The sequence below is a fragment of the Heptranchias perlo genome, unplaced genomic scaffold, assembly GCF_035084215.1.
Source record: "Heptranchias perlo isolate sHepPer1 unplaced genomic scaffold, sHepPer1.hap1 HAP1_SCAFFOLD_50, whole genome shotgun sequence".
NCBI lineage: Eukaryota > Metazoa > Chordata > Chondrichthyes > Hexanchiformes > Hexanchidae > Heptranchias > Heptranchias perlo.
Window position 1 is genome coordinate 1735238 of NW_027139516.1, and position 24282 is coordinate 1759519.

The 24282-nt window shown below is 44.9% G+C and overlaps 7 non-coding genes and 1 pseudogene across 7 annotated transcripts; 3 read left to right on the top strand and 5 right to left on the bottom strand.

Annotated features, from left to right (window-relative positions):
• Window positions 1–908: 908 nt before the first annotated feature.
• trnag-ucc (transfer RNA glycine (anticodon UCC)) lies at window positions 909–980 on the bottom strand. The gene has a single exon. It is a non-coding gene; the product is annotated as a tRNA-Gly (tRNA).
• A 6592-nt stretch (window positions 981–7572) lies between these two features.
• trnaa-ugc (transfer RNA alanine (anticodon UGC)) lies at window positions 7573–7644 on the bottom strand. The gene has a single exon. It is a non-coding gene; the product is annotated as a tRNA-Ala (tRNA).
• A 5097-nt stretch (window positions 7645–12741) lies between these two features.
• Window positions 12742–12813, bottom strand: trnag-ucc (transfer RNA glycine (anticodon UCC)). The gene has a single exon. It is a non-coding gene; the product is annotated as a tRNA-Gly (tRNA).
• A 596-nt stretch (window positions 12814–13409) lies between these two features.
• On the top strand, window positions 13410–13796 carry LOC137314002 (histone H2A.J-like; annotated as a pseudogene).
• Window positions 13797–20716: 6920 nt separating this feature from the next.
• Window positions 20717–20789, top strand: trnak-cuu (transfer RNA lysine (anticodon CUU)). The gene has a single exon. It is a non-coding gene; the product is annotated as a tRNA-Lys (tRNA).
• Window positions 20790–20867: 78 nt separating this feature from the next.
• Window positions 20868–20951, top strand: trnal-cag (transfer RNA leucine (anticodon CAG)). Its single transcript has one exon. It is a non-coding gene; the product is annotated as a tRNA-Leu (tRNA).
• A 2506-nt stretch (window positions 20952–23457) lies between these two features.
• trnav-aac (transfer RNA valine (anticodon AAC)) lies at window positions 23458–23530 on the bottom strand. The gene has a single exon. It is a non-coding gene; the product is annotated as a tRNA-Val (tRNA).
• Window positions 23531–23965: 435 nt separating this feature from the next.
• trnan-guu (transfer RNA asparagine (anticodon GUU)) lies at window positions 23966–24037 on the bottom strand. The gene has a single exon. It is a non-coding gene; the product is annotated as a tRNA-Asn (tRNA).
• Window positions 24038–24282: the final 245 nt, after the last annotated feature.

Consider the following 24282-nt stretch of genomic DNA (forward strand, 5'->3'; position numbering starts at 1 on the left):
CGTTTTATGGTCCAAAGGGATGACCTCACACTTCGCCACGTTGAACTCCATCTGCCACAGTTTCACCCACTCACTTAATCTATCAATGTCCCTTTGCAAATTTCTGCTCCCATCTACAATGTTTACTGTGCTACCTAAATTATTGTCGTCAGCACACTTGGAAATAAAGCTCTTTACATAAGAACATAAGAAATAGCAGCAGAATAGGCCATATGGCCCATCGAGCCTGCTCCGCCATTCAATAAGATCATGGCTGATCTTCGACCTCAACTCCACTTTCCCGCCCGATCCCCATATCCCTTGATTCCCCTCGAGTCCAACAATCTATCGATCTCAGCTTTGAATATAACTCAACGACTGAGCATCCACAGCCCTCTGGAGTGTAGAGAATTCCAAAGATTCACAATCCTTTGAGTGAAGAAATGTTTCATCATGTCGGTCCTAAATGGCCGACCCCTTATCTTGAGACAATGAGCTCTAGTTCTTGACTCTCCAGCCAGGGAAATCAGACTCTCAGCATCTACCCTGTCAAGCCGTCTAAGAATTTTATACATTTCAATGCGATCAACTCTCATTCTTCTAAACTCCAACCAATATTGGCCAATTTTGCACAATATTTCCTCATACTACAATTGCAGCAAGACCTCCTTACTCTTATATTCCAACACCCTTCCAATAAAGGCTAACAGATCATTTCCCTTCCTCACTCTCATTCGACCCTTGGTAACTCAGTATTTCCAGCATGTTTTTCCTCTTTTCCTTCGATGGGGAAAATAAATGAAGGTTGATAACATTTTACTATAATTACACTCGATTATGTTTTGGAAACAATATCCAACTGAACTGCATCAAATTCGATTGTAAACTTAAGAGTTTCTGATGGAAATAAACTAATAAGAACACTTAATTGCGATGGCCGGGAATCGAACCCGGGTCAACTGCTTGGAAGGCAGCAATGCTCACCACTATACCACCATCGCTGAAAATAATCAACAATAAAATAGTTCCCAAACATCAGACCCTGAACAGACTGCAGACTGTTGGATTTTGTTCTTCATTTGAACTGGTTTCTGACGGATGCTTTCTCGCTCTGTTGCAGTTCCTGTTTCCGCCCAATCGATTTCGCCAACCCCGAATCAATGGAAATTCCACACCAGCCAGTAATTCTTCACCTTATATCGGACTGAAGAGATAGTCGATCCCTGCAATACTTGACCAGCTGGAAATCCATTTTACCACAGCTCACATCAGCCATTGAGTAAAGTTAAATAATTCCATTAAATCATTACAGAGACCTGAATACCAACTGGGCAGGAATGGCAGCTTAATATTCAAGTCTATAAGTTCTTTAGAAAGGACAGGGAAACAGGGAATGGAGGAGGAGCAGCAATATTACTAAAGGACAATATTACAGCAGTTCAAAGATAGAATATCAGTGAGGGTGAGCGGGCAGTGTAAACACTCTGAGAGAGACCCATCACAAGTGCCCCCACTGTACTCCCCCAGAAGGTATAAGAAGGGCGAGTGCGGGAGGATTTCTTCATTCTTTGTGAAAGTGTTTGTGAGATTGTGGAAATGTCTGGAAGAGGAAAAACCGGCGGTAAAGCTCGGGCCAAGGCCAACTCGAGCTCATCCCGGGGCGGTCTGCAGTTCCCTGTGGGCCGTGTTCACAGGCTCCTGCGAAAGGGGAACTATGCTGAACGTGTGGGTGCCGGAGCTCCGGTCTATCTGGCTGTTGTGCTCGAGTATCTGACGGCTGGCCGCCAACGAGGCCCGGGACAACAAGAAGACCCTCCTCATCCACAGACACCTGCAGCTGGCCATCCGCAAGGATGAGGAGCTCAACAAGTTGCTGCGAGGGGTGACCATCGCCCAGGGCCGGGTGCTGCCTAATATTCAGGCCGAAGAAAAGCTCTGGGAGCACCAAACATAGAAACATAGAAAATAGGAGCAAGAGTTGGCCATTCAGCCCTTCGGGTCTGCTCCGCCATTCAAAATGATCATAGCTGATCGCCTAACTAAGTACACTGTTCCCGATTTTTCCTCATATCCCTTGATCCCTTTAGCATTGAGAAATATACCTATCTCCTTCTTGAATACATCTAATTACTTGGCCTCCACTGCATTGTGTGGTAGAGAATTCCACAGGTTCACCACCCTCTGAGAGAAGAAATTTATCCTCATCTCGGTTCTCAATGGCATACCCCGTATCCTGAGACTGTGACCCCTGGTTCTGGACTCCCCAGTCTTCGGGAACATCTTCCCTCATCCTGTCTGTCTCGTCCCGTTATAATTTTATATGTTTCGATGAGATCATCTCTCATTCTTCTAAACTCGAGTGAATATAGGCCAAGTCGACCGAATCTCTCCTCATACGTCAGTCCTGCATCCCACGAATCAGTCTGGTAAACCTTCTTTGCACTCCCTCCATGGCAAGGACATCCTTCCTCAGATAAGGAGACCAAAACTGCACAAAATACTCCAGATGTGGTCTCACCAAGGCCCTGTAAAACTGCAATAAGACATCCCTGCTCCTGTACTCAAATCCTCTTGCAATGAAGGCCAACATACCATTCGCCTTCCTAACTGCTTGCTGCACCTGAATGCTCGCTTTCAGCGACTGGTGTACAAGGACATCCGGGTCTCGTTACACCTCCCCTTTTCCCAATCTATCATCATTCAAATAATAATCTGCCTTTCTGTTTTTAGAACCAAAGTGGATAACCTCACATTTATCCACGTTATACTGCATCTGCCATGTTCTTGCCCACTCACCCAACTTATCTAAATCACATTGCAGCCTCTTTGCATCCTCCTCACAGCTTGCATTCCACCCCAGCTTTGTCTCGTCTGCATACTTGGAAATGTTACATTCAGTTCCCTCATCCAAATCATTGATATATATTGTGAATATCTGGGGCCTAAGCACTGATCCCTGCGGTACCCCACTAGTCACTGCTGCCACCCGGAAAAAGACTCGCTTATTCCTACTCTCTGTTTCCTGCCTGTCAACCAATTCTCAATTCCTGCCAGTATATTCCCCCCAATCCCATGTGCTTTAATTTTGCACACTAACCTCTTGTGTAGGACCTTATCAAAAGCCTTCTGAAAATCCAAATACACCACATCAACTGGTTCTCCCCGATCTAGTCTACTAGTTACATCCTCAAAAAGCTCCAGATGATTTGTTAAACATGATTTCCCTTTCATAAACCCATGCTGACTTTGTCCAATCCCGTTAATGCCCTCCAAGTGTTTTGTTATCACATCCTTTATAATGGACTCTGCATTTTCCCCACTACTGATGTTAGGCTAACTGGTCTGTAATTCCGTGTTTTTTCTCTCCCTCCTTTTTTAAATAGTGGGGTTACATTTGTCACACTCCGATCTGTAGGAATTGTTCCAGAGTCTATAGAATTTTGGAAAATGATCACCAATGCATCCACTATTTCCAGGGCCACTTCCTTTAGTACTCTGGGATGTAGATTATCAGGCCCTGGGGATTTGTCAGCCTTTAGCCTCATTAATTTCCCGAGCACTATTTCTTTATTAATATTGGTTTGCTTCAGTTCCTCCGTCTCACTACACCCTTGGTTTCCTATCATTTCTGGCAGGTTATTTGTGTCCTCCTTTGTGAAAACAGAACCAAGGTATGTGTTTAATTGTTCTGCCATTTCTTTGTTCCCCGTTATAATTTCCCCCATTTCTGACTGTAAGGAACCTACATTTGTCTTCACTAATCTTTTTCTCTTGACATATTTATCGAAGCTTTTACAGTCAGTTTTTATGTTCCCTGCTAGTTTACTCTCATACTCTATTTTTCCCCTCTTAATCAATCTCTTCGTGCTCCTTTGCTGAATTCTGAACCGCACTCAATCCTCAGGCTTGCCAATTTTTCTGGCAATTTTATAAGTCTCCTCTTTGGATCTAATACTATCCCTAATTTCTTTTGTAAACCACGGTTGAGCCACTTTTCCAGTTTTATTTTTGCGCCAGACAGGAATGAATAATTGTTGTAATTCCTGCCCACGTTCTTTAAATATTAGCCATTGCAATCTACCGTCATCCCTTTCAGTAAATTTCCCCAATCTATCATGGCCAACTCGCACCTCATACTTTCGTAATTTCCTTTATTTAGATTCAGGACACCAGTTTCGGATTCAATTACTTGACTCTCCATCTAAATGAGGAATTATATCATGTTATGATCGCTCTCCCCTTGTTCATTAATCGTTTCTCATTGCACGATACCCAGTCTAGGATCGCCTGTTCTCCAGTTGGTTCCTCAACGTATTGGTCTGGAAAACCATCACGCACACACTCCAGGAATTCCTCCCGCACAGTATTATTGCTAATTTGGTTTGACCAATCTATATGTAGATTAAAGTCACCCATGATTATAGTTCTACCCTTCTTGCATGCATCTCTAATTTCCTGTTTAATGCCCTCCCCTACATATCCACTACTGTTTGGGGGCCTAAAGACAACCCCCACCAACGTTTTCTGCCCCTTGATGTTTCTTAGCTCCACCCATACAGATTCGACATCGTGATTTTCCGTGCCAATATCCTTCCTCACTACTGCATTGATTCCCTTCTTTACTAACAATGCTACCCCACCTCCTTTCCCTTTTTGCCTGTCCTGCCTAAATATTTAATACACCTGCTCCATCCTTGGTCACCTTGCAGCCATGTCTCCGTAATCGCAACTATATCATAACCGTTAATATCTATCTGTGTTGTTAATTCATCTAGCTTATTGCGAATGCTCCGTGGATTAAGACACAATGCCTTTCGACTTGTCTTTTTAAGATTACTAGTCATCTTAATTTTATTTATTTGTTTTTCGCTCTTGTTTTCTCTGCCTTCCACTGCTTCTTCCATTTCTTTTGTTTCTATCCTTGTTTCCCCCTCCTTTGTCTCCCTGCTCAGGTTCCCATCCCCCTGCGACTCCAGTTTAAACCTTCCCCAACAGCACTAGCAAACACCCCCGCAAGGACATCGGTCCCAGTCCTGCTCGGGTGTAACCCGTCCCGCTTTTACAGGTCCCACCTTCCCCTGAACCGGCTCCAATATCCCAGGAATCCATATCCCTGCCTCCTACACCATCCCTGCAGCCACGCATTCATCCGGTCTATTCTCCTGTTCCTATACTCACTAGCACGTGGCACCGGTAGTAATCCTGAGATCACTGCCTTTGAGGTCCTGCTTTTTAATTTATCTCCTAACTGCTTAAATTCCCCTTGCAGGACCTCATCCCTTTTTACTTATGTCGTTGGTAACGATATGGACCACGACTACTGGCTGTTCACCCTCCCCCTCCAGAATGCCCTGCAGCTGCTCCGTGATATCCTTGACCCTAGCACCAAGGAGGCAACATACGATCCTGGAGTCACGTTTGCGGCCAGAGAAACGCCTATCTGTCCCTCTTACATTTGAATCCCCTATCAATATAGCGCTGCCACTATTCTTCCTCCCCTCCTGTGCAGCAGAGCCACCCGTGGTGCCACGAACCTGGCTCTTGCTGCTTTCCCCTGATAAGCCATCTCCCCCAACAGTATCCGAAGCAGTATATCTGTTTGAGAGGGAGATGGCCCCAGGGGACTCCTGCTCTACCTGTCTAGTCGTTTTACTCGCCCTGGCGATCACCCATTTCATTTCTGCCTGCGTAATCTTTATCTGCGGTGTGACCACCTCACTGAACGTGCTATCCACGATAATCTCAGCATTGTGGATGCTCCACAGTGAATCCACCCGCAGCTCCAGCTCCGAAATCCGGTTAGCCAGTAGCTACAGCTGGACACGCTTCCTGCACACATGGTCGCCAGGGATACCTGTAGTGTTCATGACTTCCCACATAGTGCAGGAGGAGCATATCACGGGTACGAGCTCTGCTGCCATGACTTGCCTTATATTTGCATTGCGTTCACCTCTCAGACTCTCTTCCCGGTCTCTGGACTCTCCTTTTACACTGCGCTCATCTCTTGGACTCTCCTCTCCTCCCAAGAACAAGTAAAGCGACCAAGACTTAATCTATTAATAGAACAAGGGCAGCACCAAACTTATTAAATCCTTTGAAGAAGTAACAGAAAGTGTAGATAAAGTTAATTTGGTAGATGTAATATATTTGGATTTTCAGTAGGCATTCGATGATGTCCCGCATTGTAGACTCATGGCTAAGTTCAGAGCATCTGGAGGCAAGGGACAGGTAGCGGAATGGATAGTAAGCTGGCTACAAAACAGAAAATAGAGAATGGGGTAAAGGGTTGCTACTCAGACTTGCAAAATGTGGGAAGTGCTTTAACACAGGGATCAGTGCTGTTCACATTTTACGTTAACGATTTGGATTCATGAATCGGAAGTACAATTACAAAATTTGCTGATGACACTAAATTGGGGGGTGTAGTTAATACTGAGAAACTATGCGTCAAAATGCAAGAGGACATTAATAAACTTGCAGAATGATGGATAAGTAGGTCACATGCTTGGATAATAGGAGTCTAAACGGGATAGAGGAGCAAAGGGGTACAGATACAAAAATAACTGAAAGTAGCGGCGCAGGTTAATAAGGCCATAAAAAGGCAAATCAAACACTAGAGTTCATTTCCAGAGAGATAGAATTGAAAAGAAAAGAAGTTATGTTAACTTGTATAGAACTACAGCGAACCGCGCGTCACTTTCTAAGTAAACAAGTGGGCTTTCTGCTTCCTCTCTCCAGGACAACGAGATGCCCAGCGGTTCCGTGTGCTCACAATGTTCAACCTCTGCTTCAGTTCACGGGGTTTCTGCTCCTCTACATTGAACTTTCAAAAAAACAATTTAGCGGGTAAAAACAATTGCTAATAGTCAGTGATTTGGCTGAAATCAAAACTCTGAATCATTGAAACATAGAAAGGTTCCAGAACCAGGGGTAACAGTCTCAGGATACGGGGTATACCATTTAGAACCGAGATGAGGAGAAATCTTTTCACTCAGAGGGTGGTGAAGCTGTGGAATTCTCTACCACAGAAGGCAGTGGATGCCAAGTCATTAGATGTATTCAAGAAGGAGATAGATATGTTTCTTAATGCCATAGGAATCAAGGGATATGGGGAAAAAGCGGGAACAGGGTACTGAGTTAGAAAATCAGCCATGATCATTTTGAATGGTGCAGCATGCCCGAAGGGCCGAATGGCCAACTCTTGCTCCTATTTTCTACGTTTTTATGTGACAGCACAGAAGGAAGCCATTTAGCCCATCGAGTCCACGCCAGCTCTATGTTAGAGCAATCCAGCCAGTCCCACTCCCACGCCCTATCCCCAGAGCCCTGCAAATATTTTCCTCTAAGTACGACATTCAAGGGACATGCAAGAATGATGGAGGGTCAAACAGGAACAAGAGCTGGGACGACTCGCTCGACATTGCACCGTCACACATTCCGGTCAGTCGGCGGCTGCTCTGAGCTGAGCAGCTGAGGGGACCGTGAGATGAAGTCCTCCTCCGGGACAATTTAACGCTTGTGGAGCCTCAGAAGTTGCAACTCGCTGCACTGCGATTCATCTTTCTGGGGGCAATTCAGGTGCAAAAACATTCTAGGAGATGCTGGGGATTGAACCCAGGACCTCATACATGCAAAGCTTGTGCACTACCACTGAGCTACATCCCCAGCCGAAGCAACGTTTTAACCAAGGAAAGAAGAACTGATTGCCTTCAGTTTATCCGGCCACCCAAGGATTTACTGGGCCTAAAATCATCTCATTTTCTGCTCCAACAAGACAATTAAACATGGAGTTTGCGGACCTCATATAACTGTGGGTGAATGGAAGAAACCAGGCCTCGGCACTCAGAGTAATGAGAAAGGGGGCTTGGAGAAGAAAGGCTGGGAGAGGGGGTGAGACTCCTTGCGCTGTGCTCTCACCATCCTTCCTGTTTCAGGGCACATTTTCGAATACTCCCATTATCAGTCACTTTGCTTACGGTTGGACGGGACTAGAAATGCTCAGGCACATTGTAGCAGAGGCCGGCAAGAATATGTCAAGCTCTTGAGATTAAGAACAGGGCAACGTGAGGCGCGGAGACACTCTCCCTCCTTACCCCTATTAAGCTGTAAATCCCCCGTCCCCACACTCTCCCTCCTTACCCCTATTAAGCTGTAAATCCCCCGTCCCCACACTCTCCCTCCTTACCCCTATTAAGCTGTAAATCCCCCGTCCCACACTCTCCCTCCTTGCCCCTATTAAGCTGTAAGTCCCCCGTCCCACATTCTCCCTCCTTGCCCCTATTAAGCTGTAAATCCCCCGTCCCACATTCTCCCTCCTTGCCCCTATTAAGCTGTAAATCCCCCGTCCCACACTCTCCCTCCTTACCCCTATTAATCTGTAAGTCCCCCGTCCCACACTCTCCCTCCTTGCCCCTATTAATCTGTAAATCCCCCGTCCCACACTCTCCCTCCTTGCCCCTAATAAGCTGTAAATCCCCCGTCCCACACTCTCCCTCCTTGCCCCTATTAAGCTGTAAATCCCCCGTCCCACACACTCTCCCTCCTTGCCCCTATTAATCTGTAAATCCCCCATCACACACTCTCTCCCTCCTTGCCCCTATTAATCTGTGAATCCCCCGTCCCACACTCTCCCTCCTTGCCCCTATTAATCTGTAAATCCCCGGTCCCACACTCTCTCCCTCCTTGCCCCTATTAATCTGTAAATCCCCCGTCACACTCTCTCCCTCCTTGCCCCTATTATTCTGTAAATCCCCCGTCCCTCACACTCTCCCTCCTTGCCCCTATTAATCTGTGAATCCCCCGTCCCACACTCTCCCTCCTTGCCCCTATTAATCTGTAAATCCCCCGTCCCACACACTCTCCCTCCTTGCCCCTATTAATCTGTAAATCCCCCGTCACACACTCTCCCTCCTTGCCCCTATTAATCTGTAAATCCCCCGTCCCTCACACTCTCCCTCCTTGCCCCTATTAATCTGTAAATCCCCCGTCCCACACACTCTCCCTCCTTGACACGTCCTCGCTGTTTGAAATCCAGATTCATCACAGCCTCTATTTTTCTCCCTTTCTCTCCTGAATGTTCTGCATTATGGTGGGTTTCGGCCCAAGTCACTGTTTACCCTCCAGTACCCGGGCAAATGGAAATTCTGCATTTGTGAGTCTATACAGCGAACTGCCGGCATTTCGACCACGGGGAGCAGCACAGCCGCCGTCTCTGGCTGATTCTGTCCGGCAAAGCTGAGGCCAACTTTAGCAGATCAACAACAACCTGAGCCTTTAACGTAGTAAAATGTTCCAAAGCACTTCACAAGAGCGTAATCAGAAAAACAATTGACTCTGAGCCAAAGAAGGAGACATTAGGACTAAGCTTGGTCAAAGAGCGAAGGAAGTTGGCCATGAACAAGATGCCAGATTTGGAAAAACGCAGAGTTCTCAGAGGTGACATGGAAAGAGGGAATTTGAACAGTTGATCCACTTGGCACTGAAGTGTCTGAAACGAATGATAGGAACTCCAGATAAAATAAATACTGACAAATGTTAAAACTACTTTCTGACAAAAGAAATCTCGATTGAGTTTTTCAAAGATAAATTATTAATAGGGGTTCCCACTAACTCACCTGACTCACCGACCCAGGTTCCACCCGTCAAGCACCACGATTGGTGAAGAACACGCTGCTCCCTTGGCCCTCCAGCCTGGGCTCTCTTCCTGTTGGTTCTTGGGGCAATCAATCACAACTCGCCAACATTACGCTGCAGGGTGAATTTGAGGGACTCAGAGAAAGAAAATAAAATGAGGCCTTGAATCTGAATTGGAAAATTAGAGAAACAAGATTCAGTTCATCAACTTAGCGATTTAAAATCGAATCAAATGAAAAGCTGCAATTATTATTGGCGTGTCTTTGGCTCTCTGCTTCAAATGCATTTCTTTCGGTTCACGATATCATTTACACATCGAGCTGACTTTAAAGCTCCTCTCCACCCATCTTTTGTTTCTTTACTTGTCCCATTACCACACTCATTCCCTTGCACCATCATCCCTTTTATCATTTACACATCGAGCTGACATTAAAGCTCCTCCAGACCCATCTTTTGTTTCTTTGCTTGTCCCATTACCACCCTCCTCCCCTTGCACCATCATCCCTTTTGTCACATTATCACTCCTGCCCTCCACCTCACACAGACCTTCCATTTTGTACTTCCCCTGCCCGCGCCTTTTGCCTGGCTCTGTACCTGATTTAAAAACTATTAACTCTTTAACTTCTTCCAGTTCTGACGAAACCTTAACTTTGACCTGAAACGTTAACTCTGTTTCTTTCTCCACAGACGCTACCTCACTTGCTTTCCAGCATTTTCTGTTTTTATTTCACATTTCCAGCATCCGCAGTATTTTGCTTTTGATTAGATAAACTTCGCCCTTCTGAACCAAATCACTGAAATATCAGCAACAGGGGTTTACAATGGCTGATGATCTTACCCAGAATGCCCCGCGGGGTAGAATACGGTCTATCTCCATTCGAAGGGGCGCAATGCGCAGTCGCGGCCAGGGCCACTGGCCGGAGAAATCAGCGCCTCGGAGAGATAGAGGGGTTTCTGGGGCGCGGGGGATTGTGGGGCATCCGGCCGCCATTAGTCGCAGGTTGTGGGTCAGTGCTTTATTGCGCGCGTCGCCCACAGAACCGTTTCTGGAAAGACAGACTGAGGAATTCAGAGCCGGTGTGCTGAACAGACACTGACCGTACAATGTAGAACAGAGTTTCTCAAACTATTTTTCTCGTGACCCAGTGGAAGAAAAACACTTCCCCCAGGGACCCCAAACAATAATAACTTCAGACTGGAGATTTCATCAAATCCCAATAAAGGTCAGTCCATGCTCGCTCTTCACTTCACTTCAAGTAATAACTAAAATTAGACATCGACGTTGCTTGAAAAACATTTTAAATACAGTATAAATACAGCAAAAGAAGATCAGGTTGAGTTTCGCTTCCTTAATGTGAGGGGTGGGTCTGTCAGTTGGTCATGATCTCGTTCCAATCTGGATCACAGGATGAAAGTGCTTCACGCATCTCAGGTGCGCTGTTGAGTTTCTTTCTCTTGTATTTAACCTTGTCAAAGTCGAAAATCCCAGTTCGCACATGTAGGTTGTTGTGAACGGCAGCAACAACAGAACAGTAATCATAACAGAGGATATTCTTTGAAAGCACTGATCCAAAAAGATGACAAACTGAATGATTTGTGGCGTTTTCAGTGTGCTCACAGGTGAGTCGCACCGGCTCGTTTTCTTGCTCAGGCATCAAGTTTAGCCTCATTATTGATTCAGGATTTTCGAAAGCAAAAGGATCTTTCTCGCAACGCTTTTCCTTCAAATTTTCAAATCCCTCTGCAGGGAAGTAGCGACTAAAATGGTCAGACAGAGCAGCGAGATGTAACTGTGTGACACATTTCATTTCATTCCCTTTTTCTTCATTGATGCTGTTCTGCTCAATCTGTTGCAACAGTGTGAAGCAGTAACTGAGCTCCGCTCCCATTTCTGAGCGTAACTCTTCAAAAACCCTGCAGTTCAGTGAGTTCCTTCAATGAAAACCCCCTTCTCATTCCAAGCCATTATAGAGAGTGCGGTGCCCAGAACTGAGCACTGAACTCTAAATGATGCCTAACCAGAGCTCTGTATAACTGGGACATAACTTCCACTGCTTTTTATTCCAATTCCCTTGAGATAAAAATCAAAATTTAATCTCCATTTTAACATTTTTTTTGTGATTTAGTGATCACTTTTATTGATTTCTGTACTTGGTCACTTAAATCTCTCTCCTCCCCCACAGTTCCTGGCTTCTTGCCATTTAGAAAATACACAGATCTATCGTTTTATGGTCCAAAGGGATGACCTCACACTTCCCCACGTTGAACTCCATCTGCCACAGTTTCACCCACTCACGTAATCTATCAATGTCCCTTTGCAAATTTCTGCTCCCATCTACAATGTTTACTGTGCTACCTAAATTATTGTCGTCAGCACACTTGGAAATAAAGCTCTTTACATAAGAACATAAGAAATAGCAGCAGAATAGGCCATATGGCCCATCGAGCCTGCTCCGCCATTCAATAAGATCATGGCTGATCTTCGATCTCAACTCCACTTTCCCGCCCGATCCCCATATCCCTTGATTCCACTAGAGTCCAAAAATCTATCGATCTCAGCTTTGAATATAACTCAACGACTGAGCATCCACAGCCCTCTGGGGTGTAGAGAATTCCAAAGATTCACAATCCTTTGAGTGAAGAAATATTTCCTCATGTCGGTCCTAAATGGCCGACCCCTTATCTTGAGACTATGAGCTCTAGTTCTTGACTCTCCAGCCAGGGGAATCAGACTCTCAGCATCTGCCCTGTCAAGCCGTCTAAGAATTTTATACATTTCAATGCGATCACCTCTCATTCTTCTAAACTCCACCGAATATTGGCCAATTTTACACAATATCTCCTCACACTACAATTGCAGCAAGACCTCCTTACCCTGATATTCCAACACCCTTACAATAAAGGCTAACATATCATTTCCCTTCCTCACTCTCATTAGACCCTTGGCAACTCAGTATTTCCAGTATGTTTTTCCTCTTTTCCTTTGACAGGGAAAAGAAATTAAGGTTGAAAACATTTTACTATAATTACACCGATTATATTTTGGAAACAATATCCAACTGAACTGCATCAAATTCGATTATAAACTTCAGAGTTTCTGATGGAAATAAACTAATAAAAACACTTAACTGCGATGGCCGGGAATCGAACCCGGGTCAACTGCTTGGAAGGCAGCTATGCTCACCACTATACCACCACCGCTGAAAATAATCGACAATAAAATAGTTCCCAAACATCAGACCCTGAACTGACACTGCAGGCTGTTGGATTTTTTTCTTCATTTTCACTGGTTTCTGACGGATCCTTTCTCGCTCTGTTGCAGTTCCTGTTTCCGCCCAGTAGATGTCGCCAACCCCCAATCAATGGAAATTCCACACCAGCCAGTAATTCTTCACCTGATATCGGACTGAAGAGACAGTCGATACCTGCAATACTTGACCAGCTGGAAATACATTTTACCGCAGCTCACATCAGCCATTGAGTAAAGTTAATAATTCCATTAAATCATTACAGAGACCTGAATAACAACTGGACAGGAATGGCAGCTTAATATTCAAGTCTATAAGATCTTTAGAAAAGACAGGGAAATAGGGAAAGGAGGAGGAGCAGCAATATTACTAAAGGACAATATTACAGCAGTTCAAAGATAGAATATCAGTGAAGATGAGCGGGCAGTGCAAACACTCTGAGAGAGACCCATCACAAGTGCCCCCACTGTAATCCTCCAGAATGTATGAGAAGGGCGAGTGCGGGAGGATTTCTTCATTCTTTATGAAAGTGTTTGTGAGATTGTGGAAATGTCTGGAAGAGGAAAAGCAGGCGGTAAAGCTCGGTCCAAGGCCAAGTCTCGCTCATCCCGGGCCGGACTGCAGTTCCCTGTTGCCCGTGTTCACAGGCTCCTGCGAAAGGGGAACTATGCTGAACGTGTGGGTGCCGGAGCCCCGGTCTATCTGGCTGCTGTGCATCGAGTATCTGACGGCTGAAATCCTCCAGCTGGCCGGCCACGCGGCCCGGGACAAACAAGAAGACCCGCATCATCCCCAGACACCTGCAGCTGGCCATCCGCAACGACGAGGAGCTCAACAAGCTGCTGGGACGGGTGACCATCGCTCAGGGTGTTGTCTGATATCCAGGCCTTGCTGCTGCCAAAGAAAACCAGCATTGTGAGCTTCAAGAGCAAGTAAACCGGCCAAGGCTTAATCTGATAACCCAAAGGACAGGACCAACCTGATTGAAATTTTTGAAGAAGGAACAGAAAGTGTAGACAAGTTTAATGCAGTAGAGGTGATATATTTGGATTTTCCGAAGGTCTTCTATAATGTACCACGTTGGAGACTCATGGCTAAGTTCAGAGCTCGTGGAGTCAGGATCAGCTGGCAGAATGGATAGTAAGTTGGCTACAAAACTGAAAGCCGAGAATAGAGGTTAAGCGTCACTACTCAGACTGGCAAAAGTGGGAAGTGGAGTTCCAGTTGCTGGGACCACTGTTCTTCACAATTTACATTAACGATTTGGATTCGGGAATCGGAAGTACAATTCCAAAATTTGTGGACGACAACAAATTGGGGGATTTAGTTAATACAAAGGAAAAATGCATCAAAATGCAAGAGGGCATTAATAAACTTGCAGAATGAAGAATCAGGAGGTCACACACTGCTTGGATAATAAGAGTCTGAACGGGATAGAGGAGCAAAGGGATCTCGTGGGACAGATACACAAATTACTAAAAGTAGCGACCCAGGTTAATCAGGTCATAAAAAGATAAATCAAACACGAGGATTCATTTCTAGAGGGATAAAGTTGAAAAGCAAAGAAGTTATGTTAAACTTGTATAGAACCTTGTTTAGACCAGACTTGGAATACTGCGAACAGGTCTCGTCTCCATATTATAGACATAGGGGCATTGGAGAAGGTGCAAACAAGATTCACAAGGATGATACCAGAAATGAGAAGATATTCTTATCAGGAAAGACTGAACAGACTGGGTCTCGTTTCGCCAGAAAAGAGAAGGCTGAGGGTTGATCTGATCGAGGTTTTTGAGATAATGATAGGATTTGTTAGGATAGATGGAGAGAAAATGTTTCCACTTGTGGGGAGTCCAAAACTTCAGGTAACAAAAATAAAATAGTCGCTAATAAATCAAATAGGGAATTCATGAGAAATTGCTTTACCCAGAGAGTGGTTAGAATGTGGAACTTGTAACTGCGAGGAGTAGCTGAGGCAAATAACACAGGGGCATTTCAGGGGAAGATAGATCAGCACATGAGGGAGAAAGGAATAGAAGGATATGCCGATAGGGTTCGATGAAGTAAGGAAGGAGGAGGCTCATGAGCAGCATAAACGCCAGCATAGACCAGTTGGGCCGAATGGCCTGTTTCTGTGCTGTAGTTTCAATGTAACTCGATGTAAAGGCTCTTTTCAGAGCCACCCTCTGTATCTGTGAAAGGGCTGGTTACTGTCTGAAGGGAGACGCTGATATCATGCTATCAGTGTGGCTTTGAGCTGCTTTTGCATCGTTGTGGACGAGATGAGGTATTAATGGGACTGGAGTCGGGGCAGTGACCACAGTCCGGTACTTTAAACGGTGACTTATGGACCCCAGCCCACACATCACCAGGTTTCTTGCATTTATTTAAACTCCTTGCCATGCTGGGCTCATAAAGAATCACCAGAACTGCTCGAATAACCTTTCTACATCTGTGGAATTCAGCGCTTCGCTCCGTTTCTGTTCTATTTTGTTGGATTATTTACATAACGCATCAAACTCACTGGGGAATCACTGAGATGTAACTCTGTACAGAAACAAATAACAGTGAATTGCCTGGTGCCCAGGAGATCAGGAACATTACTCACCTCTCGTCCTGTTAACGAGTAAACCGTGTTTCGAGTCCACCGACCCGCTTTGGTTCCATATGGGGAATTAAACAGGGAAATCGGGAGGGGAGGAGACAGTCAGAGTGACAGAGCGGAGAGCGGCCTCTGATCTTCCAGCTCCATCTCCAGTTCTCTCCATTCGACAGTTTCAAACCGTTTATCGATAATAGAACCGAACCTCAGCGCTCCGCACAAACCCTGACAGACCCGGGCTTCATATTCAAGGATTCCCAAAACCCGAAGCTTTCAAATAAGCCCCGTTACAATGAGAAATCGTTGATATTCCTGCCTAAATACAGTCCATTCAATAAAAAGTCAACTCGGCTCCTCCATTTCAGTCTGTTTCCCTGTTCTATCTCCCCACACATCCCCTCCCAGACGGGTTCAGCGTTTTACAAACACCTTACTCCAGTTTATTTGGAGAATCTCATGTGTTGGGGTTTGAGTTATGACGCGGAGTTTCTCCGCCAGTGTTACCGTCTCACAGAGACTCTCGCCTTGAATCTGTGAAAAGATTGTGACCATGAACTGGGACTGGAGCCAAACACATCCCCAGTTACAGTGAGGCCCGGCCCGGACATCTCATTCTCTCTATTTTATCTCAGACAGTATCCCACTTTCATGTCCAGCAATAGAGAGAGAGAGAGACAGTATCAGTCTTACACTCCCTATCTGTGTCCTAATCACGCTCAATAGCAGTATCCACCTTCATATACAGCACCAGAGAGAGAGAGGGAGGCAGACACGGTGAGAGAGACAGAGAGAGCGGTGAGACACAGTGACAGACAGACGTTAACAGTATTAGTTCCGGACTGACCGGTAAAGTGCCGATTTATCCAGAAAGATCGCGTTGGAAAGACAGAAGATGCAATCCCATCTCTCACAGATATTGTACAAGGGTCAGAAACACTATTAATCCCACACTCAGGGACAGTACAGAGAGGGACAGAAACAATGGGCCACATTTAACCCTCTAATGCCTGTTGTACTATCTGCAGTTTTACAGCTCAGGGCTGTTCGATATTACTCTCAGTGACCTACAGTTTCACTCCGGTTACATTAATCTGCGACTGTTGCTGCCTGATATTAACCCTTCACGGTCCCAGCAAATACACCGACTCCCACTTTCCTCCCATGTTTCTCCAGGATTGGTTTGAGAAATCCTCTCTCAGTCACACATTATAGGGGCCATTAATGAAGAGAATCCATTGGCTGATTTCACAGCCGCTCACTTTATCTCTGAAAGGCTCTTTACCATCAAAAGACCCCGAGAGAAACAGCAGGGATGGAAACATCGAGTTTAATAGTTGGAGATTGTAAAGTCAGTCTGGATTCCAGCGTTGGGCACTGGTGGAATCCCATCTGTTTCCCATTCTGGTGCCTGTTCCTGCACTGCCTGTGGACCCCATTCCCTCTGACCTTTCCCCCACACCCACTTCCTTTGCTCAGACTCGGAAAAATTCCAATTGGGGAAAGTTTCCATCGATTTTTGGATTGGGAATTGTGGGCGCCATTCCCTCAGTGAGCGGAAGAAGATGGTTTAAAACAGCCGGGAATGGAGAGATCACGGCCCCCGGGGGAAGGGAGCAAAGAGCAGCCTCGTTACAGCAGATCATCGCTTCGGGACCGTGTCCGCAGATGGGCTCAGAGATCGGCATTGAGTCCGGGGGAAGGTCAGGGGGAGTCCGAGGGCTGTTTGTAAGAGGCGGAGTGGATCAGGAACTGGTCCCGGAACATGGAGTGAGAGGGGGGAAGGGAGAGGTCATTCTCGGGCTGTGTGTGTGCAGGGTGTGTCCAGGGGAAGGGAGAGTGAATGGGAAGAACGTGCTATTAAAATCATTGCTGCTTTCTCCCCCCAAACCAGTCGTGAATGGTCCTGGTTTAGTTCCAGCCTCACCCTGTTTATTGTTATTGGACAGTGAAGAGTGGAAACAGAGCCGGACAGTAAGGATGTGGGGAGTTATACAAAGAGCATCTATTGCAGGCATCAGGTGAGAAGTGTGAAGGACACATTTTAAACAGCAGCTGTTTGGTTTCGGTTGAACGGTTAGTCCCATGGGAGAGGGGATTAGAAACCTGACCTGTGCAAAGGTCCCTGCCCCATCGGGTAGTCCCATTCATGGATCAGTGCAGGGGTTGGGCCGTGTCTGGATGTCATTAAATCGTTGTAAAACAGCCCAACACACCTGGTGTGCAGAAGCTGAGTGCTGCAGTACTGCAGTGGAGTCAGACACTGACACTGTTTGTATCACTGGATTTCATTTGTGGATATTCAAAATGATCATTAACAGAGATATTAAACTGATCACTTCTGTCTTTTCTACCTCACCTGTTCCTGAGTAACAAGAGATCATTTTCTTTCTCCAGGCAAACCCTTGAACGATCCAGAATAAATGTGATGCTTCCTCCACCCGAGGCAGAAGGAACAGTACAGCCAGCTCCTTCTCACACACAGTAAGTATATTATCACTCACAGAGCACAGAGACACAGACAGCTCATCAGTTCCACAGTCTCAGACAGCAGGAGTAGTCAGTCCCACAATGATCACAATTTCCAGAGACACATTTTCAATCCAACAGTCAAGCAGAGTAGGTGAGGCAGACACTGTTCCATTTCCCCCTAACTCAGTCCCGCTGACAGGTAGATACAAAAATCCCAGTCCAAAATCACACTCTCAGAGTGAAAGGCACTGTGTCAATCTCACAATAGAGCAACATTAGCTACGAATTAAATACCAGATAGAAATCACACATGGTACCCGATTCAAAGGTACAGAATGAATCCCAATAATGTACCCCGAGATTCAAATTGAATACCAGCCCAGAACTCTCACACACATGACTTTAATCCATGGAATATCCATTCGAAATGTGTATCATATGATACAAATTGCACACAAGTCCAAAACTCAGGTAGAGTATCAGATTGAGAAATATTGAAAGATAGTAAACCTGAGAGACAAATTAGATACCTGTTCAGAATGAACTCGTAGAATGAGATTTAAAGATAGAGTATCAATTCTATTAGTGCAGACTGAGATACACATTACATACCAGTCCAAAAATCTCATACAATATTAGACTGAAAGATACGGTATCAATTCCATTTCTACAGACTGATCTACACATTACATACCAATTCAAAAATGTCACCTTATCAGTTTTAAAGATACATTATCATCCACAACAGTACTCACAGAGATACAGATTTAATAGTACTCCAAAAAGCACACAAATAATCTGGTTTAAACCTCCAGCATCAAATCCGAAAGTATGTCCATATTTACCAATTAAACAAGGAGTAAAACTATTTAAACATTGAGATATAAAAGCTGCAATATTGAACACCATAATTTAATCTGAGAGAATAATTACGTACAGATACAGAATGAATCTCACATTCAGAGACAGTACCAGAGACACACAGACACAGAATGACTCCAACTCTCACAGATGCAGAACGAATCCCAAACTCACATACAGTACAAGAGACTGACAGACACACAGTTAATCCCACACTCACACACAGTGCCAGAGACTGACAGGTACAGTATGAATCCCACACTAACATGCAGTATGAGTAACTGCATATATAGGATGAATTCAAATCCCACATACAGTACTGGAGACTGTATATACAGAATGAATCCCACAATCACATGCAGTATGAGTAACTGCATATATAGGATGAATTCAACTCCCACATACAGTACTTGAGACTGTATATACAGAATGAGTCCCACAGTCACATGGAGTACCAGAGACTGACAGATACCGAAAGATTCCCACACTAACACACAGTTTTATATAAAGAATTAATCACAAACTCTCACACACACTGCTGACAAGATACAGAATCAATTCCAAACTCACACACAGTATCAGAGAGTGACAAGATACAGAATGAATCCCACATTCACACACAGTACCAGAGACTGACAGATACAGAATGAATCCCACACTCACACACAGTACCAGAGACTGACAGATACAGAATGAATCCCACACTCACACACAGTACCAGAGACTGACAGATACAGAATGAATCCCACACTCACACACAGTACCAGAGACTGACAGATACAGAATGAATCCCACACTCACACACAGTACCAGAGACTGACAAATACAGAATGAATCCCACACTCACACACAGCACCAGAGTCTGACAGATACAGAACGAATCCCACATTCACACACAGTACCAGAGACTGACAGATACAGAATAAATCCCACACTCACACAGTACCAGAGACTGACAGATACAGAATGAATCCCACATTCACACACAGTACCAGAGACTGACAGATACAGAATGAATCCCACACTCACACACAGTACCAGAGACTGTCGCAGCATGAAATGGTCCTTATCAAAGTCACAAATGATACCCTATGTGACGACCACCTTGAAAAACTAACCCTCCTCATCCTTCTCAAATACAATATCTCACCGTGCTGTTATGCTGTTAGTCTAGTTTCCTCTCTCTGCTCTTATTTAGAATGTGTTGCTTTTCTGTCTGACAACACTTGGTATCATCGTGTTATGTTAGTCCACAAGAGGAGATCATTCGGCCCATCGTGCCTGTGCTGGGTCAAACACACGTATTCGTTCAAAATTCATTCAGAGATAGATTGAGTGCTTTGTTATCAGAAAATTGCCTGAACCCCCACAGTCTACAGTTTTCCTCCTCGCTATCAACGACACGGTCAATTTTTGTGTCACCGGCAAATTTCTTAATCATGCCCCCGACGTTTAAGTCCAAATTGTTAATGTATACCACAAAAAGCATAGGACCAAGTACGGAGCCCTGCAGCACCCAACTGGAAACAGTCTTCCAGCCACAAAAAACACCCGTCGACCATTACCCTTTGCTTCCTGCCACTGAGCCAATTTTGGCTCCAATAAGCCACATTCCCTTGGATCCTATGGGCCTTTACTTTTTTGACCAATCTGCCATGTGGGAATTTTTCAAAAGCCTTGCGAAAATCCATGTCGACTGCATCAATTGCGCTACCCTCATCGATCCTCCTTGTCACCTCCTCGAAAAATTCAATCAGGTTAGTCAGACACGACCTCCACTTAAAAAATCCATGCTGACTGTCCTTGATTCGTCCGTGCCTTTCGGAGTGACAGTTGATCCTGTCACTCAGAATTGATTCCAATAATTTGAAATGGAGTCTTTCTCCTGCTTGCTGCAATAATAGATAAGGCGGTGACGTACCATCAGGCCCGGCTAGCTCAGTCGGTAGAGCATGAGACTCTTAATCTCAGGGTCGTGGGTTCGAGCCCCACGTTGGGCGAGTATCATTTAAAACTTTTATGTTGCGTTCACTGGCCAACGGTGCAGAATTGATGCATAATGAAACGTTAAATTTGTAGTCAGGATGGCCGAGCGGTCTAAGGCGCTGCGTTCAGGTCGCAATCTCTTCCGGTAGGCGTGGGTTCGAATCCCTCTTCTGACATTGCTTATTTTTACGAAGACGTGAAAATATTTTATTTGTGGATTGGGCTGCAGCTGATTTTTAGACCAAGTTGATTTGCTCCTCCCACAAAAGCAACTGGCTTTGTCATGGAAATGTGACTTGAGAAGTTTCAAACGGTGATATGTTTGACATATTAATGACCTGGACAAAGAAATAGAACAGCAGTGGGAAACATTTAAAACGGTGATAAATAGAGTCCAGGAGAAATATATCCCACTAAAAAGCAAGAACAAACTAGCCAGAAATGACACACCAGGGATGAATAAAGAAACAAGGGCAAAATTTAAACTGAAGAAAAGGGCACACACTAGCCAATAAAGGAGAGAGGGGAATGTGATAAGACTGGGAAAGAAGTCTGAAGATCTATTGGAAAGGCAAAAAAGGAATATCAAAAAAAGCAAAGTATTCGAGACACATCAACAGCCAAAGAAAATTTAGGATAGGAATATTTGCACGAAGTGATTTTTAGGTAGTCGCCTTTAAATGTTTCAAAGGCGACTGCGAATTTATGATCGTCTGGCCATTTCACCAGCCGTGTTGAAAACAAAACATGTCTCTTAAGGGGAGTCTATAACGAGGGGGCATAGATTTAAGGTGAGAGGGGAGAGATACAAAAGGGTCCAGAGGGGCAATTTTTTCACTCAAAGGGTGGTGAGTGTCTGGAACGAGCTGCCAGAGGCAGTAGTAGAGGCGGGTACAATTTTGTCTTTTAAAAAGCATTTGGACAGTTACATGGGTAAGATGGGTATAGAGGGATATGGGCCAAGTGCAGGCAATTGGGACTAGCTTAGTGGTATAAACTGGGCGACATGGACATGTTGGGCCGAAGGGCCTGTTTCCATGTTGTAACTTCTATGATTCTATGATTCTATGATTCTATGATAATAGGGCCACTAAGGGAGACACACGACAAACTCACAGGCAATGACAGCGAAATGGCAGAAATATTAAATAATCACTTTGCTTCAGTATTTACCAGGGAGACTCGTATTGTGGGCATGACAGTAGAAGAAGAGATCAAAAAGATATGTAAAGACATTTAAGATCGAAAGGGGGGAGATAATTGATAAACTAATCAATCTTAGAGAGGAAATTTCCTGTTAGGTGCCTAACCAGAGTTTCAAACCGCTCAGCCACGCTAATTTCCGTATTACTGTTCAGGAGCTTATTTCACAGGGACACGATTACTGCGCTCCATTTAGGGAGGCTCAGTGAAAGGCGGAAATTGATCTATTAATAGAATCATAGAATAAGATAGCGCCATTCAGCCCATCGTGCCAGTGCCAGCTCTCTGAAAGAGCTGTCCAGTTCGTCCCACTCGCCTGCTGTTTCCCCATAACCCTGAAAAAGTTTGATCCAAGCGTTTATCCAATTCCCTTTTGAAAACTGTGAGTTGAGAAAAACAATATTGAAAGGGGTGCTGGGGTCTCTGCAGCGTCGATGTAGAGTGTGTGATGATTGAAGTTATCAAGATGGTTGCTTTACACATGGTATGATGTGCAATCATCCTGAAATATCTTCAATATCCAATACAAATTGAATTGCAAACCTGACAGACAAACACTGGAAAACAAGTCACGAGTGAACGCAAATCATCTCGGACCCGTTTTTAGCCTCACGGCACTTCAAATAAAGTGAAATAACTTTGCATTGAAAAGATTTGGAACTTGCATCTGTGCCTTTATCTGTTCCATTTCTTAAAGTTGCTGGCGTCTGATGATGGACACGCCTCTGCTCCCTCTATTGAACAAGAAAGGAGATGTTTGACGTTGACGGGACCTGTTGGTTATGAGCTCATCCTTTACATTGAGTGGGTTCGCGTCCTTGAAACGGCGTCAACTTTAGCCCAGCGGTGAACTTCGCAACAAACAAGTTCATCACCGTCTCACCGCGGGCACTGACTGACACGTTTATCGTTATTTCTTTCAGACCGAAATAAATAGGAACCGTGATTTTAAATTTGCACGAAGTGATTTTTAGGTAGTCGCCTTTAAATGTTTCAAAGGCGACTGCGAATTTATGATCGTCTGGCCATTTCACCAGCCGTGTTGAAAACAAAACATGTCTCTAACTTTCGCGTCTTTTTTCGAAAGGCAAAAAACATATTTCCCGTGACCTCTGAAGGATGGACAAGTACATTTCAGAAAGCAGAAGCAAGTTCACCAGCCTTTTAATCCGGAGTCAGACCTTTGCACCACGCACTCTGAAGACAGGCTCCTGGATGTTATTATATTTTTTGAATGTTTCTCAAACACCGTTTCATATATTGGTTGAATGGATGAGGCTTATCAAATCTCCGCCAGATCCCACCGGGAATGAGACAGTATTGGAAGCAGCCTTCACCCCCAATATCACGCTGGCATTCATCGCCTGCTCTCAGCGGACTCCAATAACAGGGCTTGGAGATATGGACTTTGTTCACATTTAATCACCAATGTGAATCGTTAAATATTTAATCATTTTTAATGGGGACAACGTTTCAAAATATTTCCGCCCGGTTTCGAACCGGGGACTTTTCGCGTGTTAGGCGAACGTGATAACCACTACACTACGGAAACCTGATGCTGCCAACTCCGTGTTAGGGATATAACCCCTCAGCCAAACTAATTTCCGTATTACTGTCCAGGAGCTCATTTCACAGGGATACATTTACTGCGCTGTATTTCGGAAGGCTGCAGAGAAGGATCGGTGGCGCTGGTCAGGCAGGGAATCCCAGAGCATCGCGCCCACACAAACATTTCACTGTTTTTCATGTGCCTGATATCCGACCGCAGTGTAAATTATGGCGAATCAGGCATGCTCAGATGACATTGTTCACAGAGTGTTTTCTTGCAGCCAAATCACACATTAGAAAACATGAAATGAGATGAAGAGATCGGAGCCATTTAAAGTGCTCCCAGTTGCTGCTGATCAGGAATTGAAACATGGCATCGGCTTCAGTGCTATCAGAATGAGGCAATGAATCCAAAAGTGGGAAGAAAAAAGTGCAATTTTCGTCCTGGGTGGGCTCGAACCACCAACCTTTCGGTTAACAGCCGAACGCGCTAACCGATTGCGCCACAGAGACCGTCTTGTCCTTTTTCTTGCAAGATACACTAAAGTAGCGTGTCACCGAGCCAAAGTTACATGTTGCAGCCACAGAAATGCAATTGTCCACTATCAGTGTTACTTTTCCAGAAATAAAGGATGGGACATTGTTTGTGGAAACATGGAAACGGTCTGGTCTCGCTCACAGCGTCGATATCACCGACAACCAGCTCTCCTGCAACCGGCGCGCCCACCGGTGCTTTGTCTGTTGGTTCGTTGCACT